The 14,224-nt window shown below is 39.2% G+C and overlaps 1 protein-coding gene and 1 pseudogene across 25 annotated transcripts in view; one reads left to right on the forward strand and one right to left on the reverse strand.

Annotated features, from left to right (window-relative positions):
• Positions 1-14,224, reverse strand: part of MAGI1 (membrane associated guanylate kinase, WW and PDZ domain containing 1) — a 677,285-nt gene that overhangs the window by 314,077 nt on the left and 348,984 nt on the right. The window lies entirely within an intron of this gene.
• LOC116559196 overlaps positions 13,718-14,224 on the forward strand; it is a 1,538-nt pseudogene continuing 1,031 nt past the window's right edge.

Consider the following 14,224-nt stretch of genomic DNA (forward strand, 5'->3'; position numbering starts at 1 on the left):
CTCAATATATGTGTTACGACAGGTTCTGCAAAGGTATTAAAAAATATTTGTTCCCAAGCTCAAAAGGGCATCACATAAACAACCGCTAGCGCCATCTGTTGGTGGCACACAGAACTGCTGCACCTGTGCCCAGGCTTGCGAGTTTTTGTTCACCAGAATCAAGGTTCCATGACTCAAGTTTTACACATGGGAGAGCATCCTTATACTACTCCAAGTGGTATAGTGCAGAAGCTCTTAAACATTTCTCCTAATGTTTATACACTTTTACATGGCTAGACACTGAATGAATTTCTTCTAATGGTCTGGAAGTGAAGCCTAAAATAACTGCCTCAAATTTCCTGATGTCTTAGTTTATCTTAAACTTTAATATTAATCTTGTGCTGTGGACCAGAGTAAGCTGTGTCTGGTTTTTATGTAAAAACATGTATAAATTATTTATAGTTCAACTACTTAACTTTTATCACCAAATATTTTGGTTAGATAGATGATTTGTTGAGGTGTGCCATATTTAGCCCCTAGGCATATTACCTTGGATACTTATATCCTCCAGAGATATTCCTGCCCCAATTTTAAAACAAGTAGGAACTCAGCTCTGCCACAGCCTGCTGTGTGCCCACAATGAGCCTCAGTTTCCATATCTGTGAGATAATGACCATGGACAGGATCTCTAAGGGTGCTTCTAGCTGTGGCATTCACTAAAGCAACAGTTATTTGGATCTTCAGACACAAACACCTCACTCACCTCACTACTGGTGAGCCCTGCATGTACATTCCTATAACATGTGGGCACAGAAATATGTAAGTTATATTATTGTATATAGTATATATATATATTGTATATTGTATATAGTATATTGTATATATATTGTATATAGTATATTGTATATTGTATAGTATATTGTATATAGTATAGTTTAAGAACTACTATAAATAGGCATTTTCTGTCTTACCTATAGTCCTAAAATCTTATATATTCAAGAATGTTGGCAAAACATAAGCACGTTCTCTCTTTCTTCTCATTAGCAAATGGAGGAATGCCTTCCATTAGGATCACCTCGTATTTAAGCATACACAGTGGCATGGGCACAGTGGCATGTGCCAGTAGTCCCAGCTACTAGGCAGGCTGAGGTTGGAAGCTGTCCTGGGTCCAGGAGTTTGGGACCAGCCTAAGCAACACAGCAAGACTCCATCTCAAAAAATACTAATAATTTAAGCTCATACGATGGCTCAGTAAGGTTAGGCCTAGTGTTCAAGAGTGCAGCAACACTGAAGATAGAAGCAAAGACCATGTCAAAGGAGGCCTTTAAAATTGTGTTAAGTAGTTAAGATTTCTGCGTGTTACAGCTGTGGATTTTGGATTCTGACAAGCCCAACAAGATAATACAAAGCACAGAAAAGCCAATCTCAGCCCTATCAGCATGAGGCCTTTGGTTAAAATTCTTGCCAAAGCTAAACAATTTAAGCCCTCAAATGTATTTTCAAGAACCAGTCATTTTATTTCTCCCCTAGGATCACAGACCTTCCCAAGCCCATGAGGTGCCTGTGAAACTCCACATATGGGAACTATATTTTTAGGAATGGGGCCAAGGTGTCAGAGGCTATGTATCACAAGAACAACCCCTTCTTTCTCTTTTACTAACACAGTTCGGCTTTCCCTAGTATCTAGCAGCAGTTATTTCCAAGGCTTTATGTTCTCAGACAAGTTTCAACACTGCCTTTCCCCTCAGAGTCATCACCAAAATAAATTTTTAAAAAATTCCAGTGTGCCCTTCACTTTTTCAGTATTCCCACTCCTGCTGGACCCAGGTGTTCTCTGGTTTGAAGGCTGCCCACTATATAACCTGCTGTATAATTCAGAACCTGGTGCACTTCCCAGGCACATCAGTAGTCTAAATCTGTACTACAGCAAAAGCTTCAAGGCTTAATCAGTTACAGATCAAATATTTTAAAATGAAGATTAATCTCATCACCGCAGCCCAACAGATGCATTTAGTGTTAATAAATAAACTTTGAACTTCCTGCAGACACTGAAAAGTAGATTCCCAATTTGCCTGGTTCCCAATAGAGAGGACACAGAGAGCTCCATTGATATTCCCGAGCTGCACTTCCCAAGTATTCACGTAGTGGGCTCTGCTGTATCTCGTAAAAGAATCAGAAATTAGAGAAAGAGAAACATTCTGACCAGACGCTCTCTGATCTCCCCAACAAAACTTCAGCCACAACGTCAGTCTCGATCACAATGTGTGGGCACTGAGATTCATGAGGCCAAATGAAAATAAAAGTATGATATTCACTTACGTGGGTGTTGGAAGGGTGGATGAAAAGCTCCATATGTTCGGAGTTTCAAGTATAATTTGAAACAGCAACATATCAGCCTTAAAAACAGAACCCCCATGGCCTCTAAATTTCAAGAATAGAAGAAGATGCTTGCCTAGAATAAATCAATTTGGAAAGCTGCAGTCATCAATCTCAAAGTAATTTCTGCCAAAGTATAAAAGGCAATTTAAAAACGGGAGGAAAATGCCAGAAAAATACCACTGGAAAGTTTTATTAAGCGTACATTATAGAACACAGATAAAAATTATTTATTAGAGAACTTGTGAAGAATACACAGAAAAAACTCAGATGAATTCACAAAACAGGGCAGCACAATGAATTCAACGGTATATTAAAAGCAAAACCAAAAAATAAACCCATCACAAACCAAGTAGGGCTTACTTCAAAAATTCTAGGAGCCATCTAATGAGGTGGCTCATTACAGCGTCGCAGTGGCACATGTACCTCTAGCTTATGAATTTCAACAATGTAAGCTAAAAATAAGACAAAATAAAACAACAACAGTAACAAAATTGGTAACAATTGTCTTTGATAAAGGATGGCTCTAGAATACAAGCCAACCACTTCACATGGGCTCAACCAAAGAAACAACATTCTGTTCCAATAGGAAAAAAAACTGGGCTGAGTTGCTCTTACTGAGAAATGCTAGAGCACAAACAGGGATGATTTAATGGATTTTCAAAGATAATTACGACAGGACTCAATTTTCACCTTGTTTGACAACTTTAAACTTCCCTATATATGCCAATAGTTTAGAGGAGAAAAATCACATGGTTATCTCGGCAAAGAATGTAAAGAAAGCATTTGATAAATTGAGTGCATATTTTTGACAAGCTTTTAGTAAAGCACAAAGGCTATTTGTAGCATTATGTTTAACAGTAAATTTTGGGAAAACCCAAACATACATCCACATGAGAACAATTGCAAAATTATGGTATATCTATACAGAGAAATTCTACATAACTATTAAGAAGAAATGAGACTTACGCACTCACACATGATAAGGTTGAGGATAGATGCAAGCTGAAGGACAGAATGAAAACTTTAATCACATCTTTATGAAAGTCATGACATAAACACACACGTGTCTCTATTTAAACAGCATGAAAATACATACAGCAAATAATCACAGTTGCAATAATCATGATTAACTCCAAGAAAAGTAATTGGAGCAGGGGATTTTGCTTTATAAATTTCAGAATTCTCAGATTTTTTTAAACAAACTTACTGTTTTTGTAATTTCAAAAGTAAATCTGGAGATAAGGGAGAAAAACACTCCAATTAAAAACACAGAATTGGACCAGGCCAGAGAGGTCATCTAGTAAAGGCTGTGTCCACCATCTCTATCAAAGGAGAAGATACTCCTTTTATTCAGACTCGGGAAGGAGGTGGCAGAGTTCCCGGGTAAGCCAGTTGATTATTATACAACCTGAGCAGTGATAAAAAAGCTGCCTTTTATCTGCCCCCTTCTTCTCATTCTCAACTCAAAGCCCAATCCTTTTGTTCTTTCCTCAAGAGCTATAGAAAACAGATGGTTACACCATCCTTTGAATCTGTCAATGAATCACACAAAATCAACAGTGTTTTTCTGGAGGGACACTATTGTGTTCAACAATACAGAATGACATATCCTAGTCTGCTCCCCACATACAAACATACCAGACTCCATTATTAATGAGCTATTCAAAGGGATTTTCCCAATGTACCTAATCTAATTCAACAATTATTAATTCAATGACTCCCGTGCTCTTGGTATTTTATTATGAGCTGTGCAGGACCCTTTGGAAATTTAAAATGTTATGGTGGTCAGGGAGATACATGATGAGAAAGAGATCAACAATTCAGGGTAGTTTAAGGTTAACTAGGAGAATGTGCAGATATTATTATTTCTGAAGCACTGTGAAAATCTTTAGAGTTGAGACTAGGTTAAATAAGTTGAGGAGATAAACATTCAGGATTTTTTTTTAACGTTTCATTTTCTAGTTCTAAACGTTATTTTGTATTTTTGTTTGTTTACCTAAAAAAAAAAAAAAAGGTATTTGGGTGGAGATTTTTATTGTTAGCCGGCAGGGGTACAGAGCAAGGTGGAGACAGGGGGACTAAGAGGCTTCTGCAGTCACTAGGGCACCAACAACAGAGGCTGGGTTGAGGGTAGGAGCACAGTGATATCAAAGACTTGAACTGACTCAGTGACACACCAGCAAGGTTTGGGTCTCAGTGACCAAAGGGGATTTTCAGGTAACTGATGGACACAATGAAGAAGAATGTTAGACTTGAGCAGGGTGCTTAAGGTAACAGGGAAGAATCTCAGCACATGGAAACAGAAAGGTGGTTTTAAAAATCAACACTGGACCCAGACTTAGGATTCAGGAGACAGAATCATCACTTCGTGTTCCTTCACTCTCCAGACCTCACAGCTATCTGCAGTTAGTATGGGAGTTTGGTGGCAATTTCTGTACTTTCTCCTACCCTTTCATATCCACGTCAAAGGTCAAACTCTTCATATGCCAAGAGAGGCACCTCGGGCGAACCCCAATCCACAAAGGAATGCACTACATCAGTGGACGTGCTGCGCACAAAGACAAAAATCCAACACCATATTAATCATTGACAGGTTGTATTTCTTTTTCCTTAAAAAATTAGCTGCTTATACAGCAAAGTGAGAGCAGTGTTGCATTTTCCTTAAGTATCTATTCTGCAAACCAAGAAATTAAATCAAGCTTTGTTGCTAACAAAACAAAAGAGCTACTTGGTAACAAGCAAAAACACAAGGGGATTAGGGGAAAACATACACACAGATGTCCACTGTCCCCAAGTGGAGGGAACAGGTCACGTCAGGGAATAGGTAGCCGGTACTTCCTCAAGTCCACTCCACATTCTTGGATGCAGACTCATATCTGGTTAACTGACACTCACCCACAGCTTGCCTCACTAACAGCAGGAAGCCCAGAGCCATCCTTTCTTCTCTTTCCTTTTGCTCATCAGCACTGCTCTTTTCAAATTTTGTCAGCCTGTTGTGTTCACACTCCTTGAACAAGAAAACTGTCATTTGGCGTGACATCTCTCTCCTACCCAGGAACTCAACAGGCTCCTGAAAACCTGCGAAATTCCACACATACTTATTCTGTGAATTTTGAAAATCTCTTACTCATTTTAATGTATCCTTCTATGATGGTGATTTTCTATCCGCAATGACACCCAAATGAATAATTAAGAATCAACCCATCTTCCAACTTGAATAATGGGCGTAAAGAGTGACAGAATCTTTTCTCACTTCCGTGTTCCACTTGTTCAGGTTTTCCTCCTCAATCATGTTGTTTAATTTCTCGTCAGCTAAGCAAATCTTTAGACTAACAAAGCAATTTTCCTCTACAGTGTGTCAATTGTGTAGTGAAGGTTTTCTGTTTACCTGCCTACTTCTTTAGCTCAAAAATAAACAAATAAAAACAAAATAAAATAAATATCTTATACTCAACGGTCACAAGCACCCTTCATTTTCATTGTGATTGACATATGAATCCCACACAGTGAGATGGGCCTGAAAATCCAGCACTCAGTGACTACTTCATCTCAGGAGCATCCTTTTACCAGCAGCCATGGTGGTAAGAGCTGTAGCTGACATTTCCTAAGGATTCTTTGATAAATCTCACCACTTCCTTAACTGCATTCCCATTACTTAATTAAAGATGCCCTGGGGCCGGGCATGGTGGCTCACACCTGTAATCCCAGCACTTTGGGAGGCTGAGGAACCAGAATTCCTTGAACCCAGGAGGCAGAGGTTGCAGTGAGCCAAGATCATGCCACTGCACTCCAGCCTAGGTGACAGAGCGAGACTCTACTTCAAAAAGAAAAAAATGCCCCTGGAAAGAAAGGCCATCAAGAAAAAAGGAGAATGGGAGACCAAGGCACAGAACCAGATACAGGGAGCATCCTCAGGAGCTTCTGCATGCTGCCTGTGATTCAAGGCCCACAACTCTTGGCCTGCAGTTTTCAAACCCACTATCTTCAAACAGGGGTGTGGGAAAATGTCACCAAAAATTGTGTTAATAATTGTTGTTGGTTTAAAAATTATTTTTTTTCCTATAAACTAGAATAAATCTAGGGCATGTTTATTTAAAACAGTACTCTCAGTCTTACATACCAATATGGCCTAGTTTGCATGAAGCTGGCTTGGGTGGTAGCAAAGGCTAGGACTACTGCAGGACCAGGGTCCTTACTTCTTAAGTAGGATGAGGGCATGCAGAGTCCTTACTTAGAAGGTAGAAAGATTAGCTATCTCTCTCTTTGATCCCAAAGCTTTTTCCCTTCTAAGTATGGAAACGAGAAAGCTGAGACAGCATCCTATAGACAAAGGCCTTATGTCTCTCATTTTTTCTTTGTATGCTTTATATTCTTCCATAACACTAGGTAGTACAGTTCTAGCATCTTCCTCGGATTCCAGTGTCCTACCCTATCCTCACCTCAGCCTAGACCCACCAAGGGACAGCAGCCCTGAGCAGGTCTTCACCAAGTTACAAGGTACCATCTCTCACAGGTCATTCATTCTTTCTTTTTGATCTGTCTCTGACATGAGTATAATAAGAATATGGTGACCATACCATTTATCATTCAAACAGGGGCACTGTTGTGAAGCAGGGCTTATTGATTGATCAATTGATTGTCATATTTACTTAGAGACAGTCTCTTGCTCTTTTGCCCAGGCTGGAGAGCAGTAGTACAATCATAGCTCACAGCATCTTCAACCTCCTGGGCTCAAGTGATCCTCCTGCCTTAGTCTCCTGAGTAGCTGGGACTACAAGCACACACCACCACATCTGGTTAATTTTTATTTTTTAATTTTTAGTAGAGACAAGGTCTTGCTATGTTGTCCAGGCTGGTCTTGAACTCCTGCGCTCAAGAGATCCTCCAGCCTCAGCCTTCCAAAGTCCTAGGATTACAGGAATGAGCCACAACACCTGGCCTGAGCCACCATGCCCAGCCAGCACTTGAAATAATATAATCATGATGTAATATGCTATTTTCAAATTATTAAAATTATAATAATGATAGCAATTATGGGACAACCAGGCATACATACTGGAACTATCCTTTCAGGCAAGTCAAAAATATATAGTATGAGTTTTTCTCACAATGGGATGCAAAGATTCAGTATGTTAGTTTGGGCAGTGGGGAAGATGAAGAATCAATTTTGGCCTTCTTGAGTTTTTAAGCCATTCTAGCAAAGGAGTTCTCCATGAGTCCACAGATCCAGACCTACTTAATCAAGATCTGCAGTAGGGCTTAGGGACAAAGCACCTACATTCTCATACTTTGATTTATCATCTGTGCATTAGTGTCTCAGGGACTTTGAAAATAGGGCTTAGGTACTATTTGGTCTACCAGCTAAAATGCCATTATAATTACTTAAGAGCAGCCATTTCATTATTTATAACACTAAGAATAATTCTAAATCCTTTCTCCCATAATTTATTCCCTTTCTCTTTCAAAGACTGGGTCTCATTTATAGACTACAATCTAGAAACATCTGCCCCAAATAAGCTATGCCCATAATTCCATTTCTCACTGGAGTCCCTAGAAAGTAACAAAGCATCTATATGACACTGAAAAATAAAATCCTTATTTTATTCTATCATTATTTTAGAATGTGGGTTATATCATTTTTTACTCTAAATAAACCACCCAAACATTTTTAAGAAAAAAAGCAATTCATATGTTTATATATCCAACTGGGACAGACATTACAATTTACACTATCATTTTGCTGTCACATTGTTTGGAAACATTTTCCAGAGAAGATAACCCCTGAAAACTTTCTGTTTAAACAAATACTAGCAGACCCTCTGCACTTCTATTTATGTTCAAGTTTACTAAGACTCAGTACAAAGCCATTCTGCTTTTGAACAAAGTACTCATAGAGAACAAGTACTTTCCATATCTTCATCCCCATTCTCAATCATACAGATAATTCGAACAAAATAAAAAGAACTTAAATATTAGATGCCCAAGCAAGTAGATAATACAAAAACAGAACAAGTTCATAGCAGGATGTTTAATAAAAGTTGCTTTTTTGTTGTTTTCTGTTTTTTGCAATTAAGAGATGAGGTCTCACTAGGTTGCCCAGGCTGGTCTTGAACTTGTGATCTCAAGCTATCCTTCCACCTCAGCCTCCTGAATAGCTAGGATTACAGGCACATGCTACTTCATCCAGCTGAGTTTGGCAGGTTTAAGTGGGCATAAATAACATCATTCGCATCCACAATTTTAACTTCTACGGTTAGCTTTTAGGGTACTCAAAGGAAAAAAGAAAAAATTCCCTGGAAAAAGGGAATTTATTTCCTTTAGTAAAACAAACACCCTCTGAAAAGAAACCTAGAAAATGAACCCAAGATTAAAAATTAGCATGATGGGTGGGTATGCAAAGCCAGAAAAGGAGACCCAGTGACAACAAGCAGCTCAGCCCTAGACTAGCCAAAATGCTCCTTACAAAGAAGGAAGTGGGAAGCATCACTCTACCCAATTTTAAAGCTCATCATATAACCATAGTAATCAAGACTGTGGCACTGGCAAAGGGAAAAAGAACTATATCAAGGGAAGAGGAATATAGAACCCAGAAATAGACTTAAAATATGCCCAACTGATTACTGATCAAAGTACAAAAAGCATTCAATGAAGGAAGGATATAGTCTTTCAACAAATAGTGCTAAAGCAAGTGACCATCCACAGGCAGCATTCACCTGCCTCTCATACCTTACTTTACAGGTCAAGGGTAACTTTCATCTTTCACACCAAATTTACTTAGCATGGATCATGCACTTAAATGTGAAACGTAAAACTATACAACTTTTAGGAAGAAACTTAAGAAAAAATCTTTAGGATATAGAGCCATAGAAAAAGTTCCAAGGCCTGACACCAAAAGCATGACCCACTCAAGGGAAACTGAATCTAATCAAAATTTAAAACTTTCGCTCTGTGAAAGCCCACATGAAGAGAATGAAAAAGAAAGCTAACAGGCAGAGCACAGAGGATTTTCAGGGCAGTGAAAATATTGTGTATGGCAGTGGTCCCCAAGCTTTTTGGCACCAGGGAACAGTTTTTCATGGAAGATAATTTTTCCATGATAAGGAGATAGGAGGGCTTGGTTTTGGGATGAAACTGTTCCACCTCAGATCATTAGGGATTAGTCAGAGTCTCCTAAAGAGTGCACATCCTAGATCCTCCACATGAACAGTTCACAATAAGGTTCACACTTCTATGAGAATCTAATTGCAATGCTGACCTGACAGAAAGCAGAGCTCAGGGAGTAATGCTCACTTGACGCTGTTCACCTGCAGCTGTGCAGCCCAGTTACTAACAGGCCACAGTTCAGTACCAGTACCAGCTGTTGTAGTTGTTTCTTTAATTTAAATTTTCCTTTTTTTGGGATAAATGTCCAAGAGTACAATTGTTGGTTGAATATTTAGGGTTTTAAAATTATTATTATTTTTATTTGAGACACAGTCTCTGTTGCCCAGGCTGGAATGCAGTGGCGTGATCATAGCTCACTGTAGCCTCAAATCTCTGGGCTCAAGCAATCCTCCTGCCTCAGCCTCCTGAGTAGCTGGGACTACAGGTGTACTGGTCTGTGGCCTGGGGGTTGGGGACCCCTAGTATATGATATTACAATGTTGGAAACATGTCATTATAAATTTATATACAGAGCTATGTCACCACGAGGTAGCCCTAATGTACACAATGGATTTTGGGTGATAATGACATGTCAGTGCAGGTTCGCCAACTGTAATGAAAGCATCACTCTGATGAGGGATGTTGATAACGGGGCTGTGCACGTATGGGGGCAGGGAGTATATGGGACAACTATAGGCGTGTCTCTCAATTTTGCTGTGAACCTAAAACTGCCCTAAAAAAACCCAAAATCTTAAAAAAAAAAAAAGTAAAATACAAGCTATAGGCAGAGAGAAAATACGTGCAAATCACATAGGTGACAAACAACAAATATCTAGGACATATAAAGAATTCTCCAAAGTCAACATTGAAAAAAATAAACAATCAAATTAGAAAACGGGCAAAAGATCTGAAAAGACAACTGACTGAATAGGATATATATATGGCAAGCACATGAAAAGATGCTCAACATCATTTGGCATTAAGAAAATGCAAATTTAAACCACAATGAGAGCACTTCACACCTATCAGAATGGATGAAATGAAAACAGTGATGCCACCAAATGCTGGCAAGGATGTGAAAAATCTGGATGACACTCACATACTGCTGGTGAGATGTAAAATAGTATAGCTATATAAGAAAACTCATATTCATGCAACTACAGTACTTTGGGAGGCCAAGTAAGGGAAATCGCTTGAGCCCAGGAGTTTGAGACCAGCATGGGCAACTAGAGAGATCCCATCTCTACCAAAAAAAAAAAAATTTTTTTTTTTAAGTTATCCAGGGTGGATGGCATACACCAGTAGTCCCAGCTACTCAGGAGGCTGAGGCAGGAGGATTGCTTGAACCCAAAAATTTAAGGCTACAGTGAGCTATAATCACATCTCTGCATTCCAGCCTGGGTAACAAAGACTCTGTCTCAAATAAAAACAAAAATAAACCCTACATATTCAACCAGCAATTGTACTCTTGGACATTCTTCCCAGAAAAAGGAAAATTTAAATTAAAAAAAAGAACTACAACCACGATCTGTATGCAAGTGCTCACAACAGCTTTATCTGTAATAGCTAAAAACTAGAATCAGCCAAGATGTCCTTCAACAACAGGTAAGTGGTAGAACTGTGGAATACACAGATCATGAAATACTACTTGGCAATAAAAATTATATATTCCATTAATATAAAATGTCTGAAATGACCAAGTTCCAGAAATTGAAGGCAGATTTGTGGTTGTCAGGAGTTTGAGAGGGGCCAGGAGAGAGATGGGTGCAGCTATAAAAGGGATCTTGGTGGTATTAGCACTGTTCAGAATCTTGACTGTGGTGGTAGATACACAAATCTACATGCATGATAAAATTGCGTACATCATAATACATACATACACACAAAGGCATATAAGCAAAACTGGGGAAATCTGACTACACTTGTTAGGATTTGTTTTTGTTTTTGTTTTTTGAAACAGAGTCCTCTGTCGCCCAGGCAAGAGTACAGTGATGCAATCTCATCTCACTGCAGTCTCAACCTCCCAAGCTCACGCAATCCACTGACTTCAGCTTCTCAAGTATTTGGGACCACGGGTGCAGAATACCACACCTGGCTAATTTTTTTGTATTTTTTAGTAGAGATGGGGTTTTGCTATGTTGCTCAGGCTGGTCTCAAGTTTCTGGGCTCAAGTAATCCACCAGCCTCAGCCTTCCAAAGTACTATGATTACACGCATGAACCATCATGTTCGACCTGGCAGGCTGTATTAAAGTCAATATCCTGATTGCAATATTATACCATAGTTTTAGAAAATTAACGACTGGAGGAAACCAAGCTAAATGTAGAAGGGTTCTCATGGTATTATTTCATAAAACTGCATATGAATCCACAATTACCTCAAAATTTTCCATTAATAACAAGGGCTGAAAATTAGTATCATTAAGACGCACACTTCATAACAGAAGTGAAAATACCAGCATACAAAAGTAGTGACGCTATTCTAATTTTGTTAAAATGTGAGCACGTTTATATATTTCTTCATTAAACAAAAAAAGATTAGAAGAAAAATCTGGTTAATAGTTGTCATTTCTGGGTGGTAGGATTACACATATGCTTATTTGCATTTTAACTTTTTCCTCAAATTTTAAATTTATTTTTCAAACAGTCTAATGAATATATCATTTTCATATTCATGTTACAAAAATGCTTGAAATCAAAAGCAGAAAAATTCATCTCATATATATTTGGAATTACACACAATGTCAAAGAAAGTTGCTTCTCTGGAGGCTAAAATGTTTTCAGTTAAGAGACTATCTGAGGTGACCATGTGAATTTAGAAGCAGCAAATAAATACATTCTCCTATTCAACTAATAAAACTCACCCTACATATTGCTATTTTCATTCGATCACATCCATCAGTTTATGTTTTGGTAAAAATAAGGCTTTCAGGAAAACTACAAAGTACAAATGAACTTCAGAGGATTATGTTGCTCTGAATAACTGCTTTCTCGCCTTTCCAGTACTGGAGGAATGCCAGTGGTCTCTGACACTCAAGGGCTACTGAGAGAGACAGAAATTAAGCTGGAAAAACACAATCCAGTCTGTGGTTACTAGGAAGTTAGACACTTTTTTTTCCCCCCAAAATAATATCCATTTGCTTCAGATTCTTCACAGGCCTCCACTTAACACCCTCTTGCAGCACGGTGCAAAACAAATCTGTCAGCTGCAAATATGGCCATAGAAACTTTTTCCCCAATTACTAAGGAAACAAAGTGAACAGCAGAGAAAACACCTCCGGAAAGACTGTACGGCTCTGCGCTCATGTTCTGTGCAGTAACTGTGACTCTCTACTTGATTTTCTTTGGCCCCTGGCTCATGGGACAATTTGCTTGAAGAAACTAGGAGCAGTCATATCACACCTCTGAGTCATTTTATGGCCTGTTCCTTCATTGGCCTCTGGGTTCGGAGGTTCTCTATAGATGGCATCTCTCCTGTGGGCACTTTAGAAATCTGTAGGGGTGTTTTCTAAATTCAGAGAGGCAGGGGATTGTGGCAGCAGCTAGAAGCCAAAACTGGGATTTGGTAGGCAGAATCTCTCAGTGAATTGTGCTATGCCATGCATGACTTCTGACTGTCTCCATGGACAGTAAAGGAAATGCCAAGCATCTGAGCCAAGAATGTTCCTTCATTTCACATAAAAATAAACACACAGTATGTTTTTTATAGTTTTAATACACACCACATGCTAAACCATGCGAATTTAGAGGAAACTGCTACTTTGTTTTCTTTGTAACCTTACTAAGGGTTATCATTTCGGAATGCTGAATCACCAACAGCAAGGTCATTTCTGGTTTACGGTAGCCCATTTGATGCATCTGTAGCAGTAACTTTTATAGCTGAAATATTCACTGTGAGTCTATGTATAGGCGCAAGCATCTGATTACTTCATTAAGTCCTAAAAAGTCTTGCTATTCAAAATGCGGTTGCGGAACAGCAGTACTGACATCACGTGGGAGCTAATTAGAAATGAAGACTCTCCAGGCATGGTGGCATGCACCTGAAATCCAAGCTACCTTGACAGGCTAAGGCAAGAGGATTGCATGGGCCCAGGGGTTTAGCACCAGCCTGAATAACATAGCAAGACCCTGTCTCAAGATGGTAAAAGGAAAAAGGGCAGGGGGGAGGTGGGGAGGGGTGATTGATGTGGCCTCCATTGTTTGGGATTTAAGGCACCATGAGAGGCGACAAAGGTCGTGGTTGTGGTGGACACTTTCGCTCCAAAAGAGACCCAGGAAGAGAGTTCAGGCCCTTTGTACCACATATCCCATTTGATTCCTATTTGTGTGAAATGGCTTTCCCTTGGGTCAAGCCAACATCTGATGCAACTTCCTTCAGTGAGGCCTTGCTGAAGAGAAATCAGAACCCAGCTCCTGATTCTGCTGAGCAGGCCTCTCACCTTCCCCTGGCAACAAAAATAAACAATGTGATTGACAATTTGACTGTGGCTCCAGGGACACGTGAAGTGCAAACTGAAGAAGTTGGACACGTGGGCTCCTATAAAAAGAGAACAATCGCTACAGGCCACAATGCAGCTGCCCCTTTGGTAATACGAAAGATTCTGCCAACATTAGAAGCTGTTGCTGCCCTGGGAAACAAAATTGAGGGAAGCCTGAGAGCACAGGATCCTTCTGAAGCTTTTTTTTTTTTTTTTTTTTTTTTTTTTTTTTTTTTTTTTTTTTTT

This window comes from Sapajus apella, unplaced genomic scaffold (assembly GCF_009761245.1).
Source record: "Sapajus apella isolate SASKATOON/1434 unplaced genomic scaffold, GSC_monkey_1.0 scaffold23, whole genome shotgun sequence".
NCBI classification, from domain to species: Eukaryota; Metazoa; Chordata; class Mammalia; order Primates; family Cebidae; genus Sapajus; species Sapajus apella.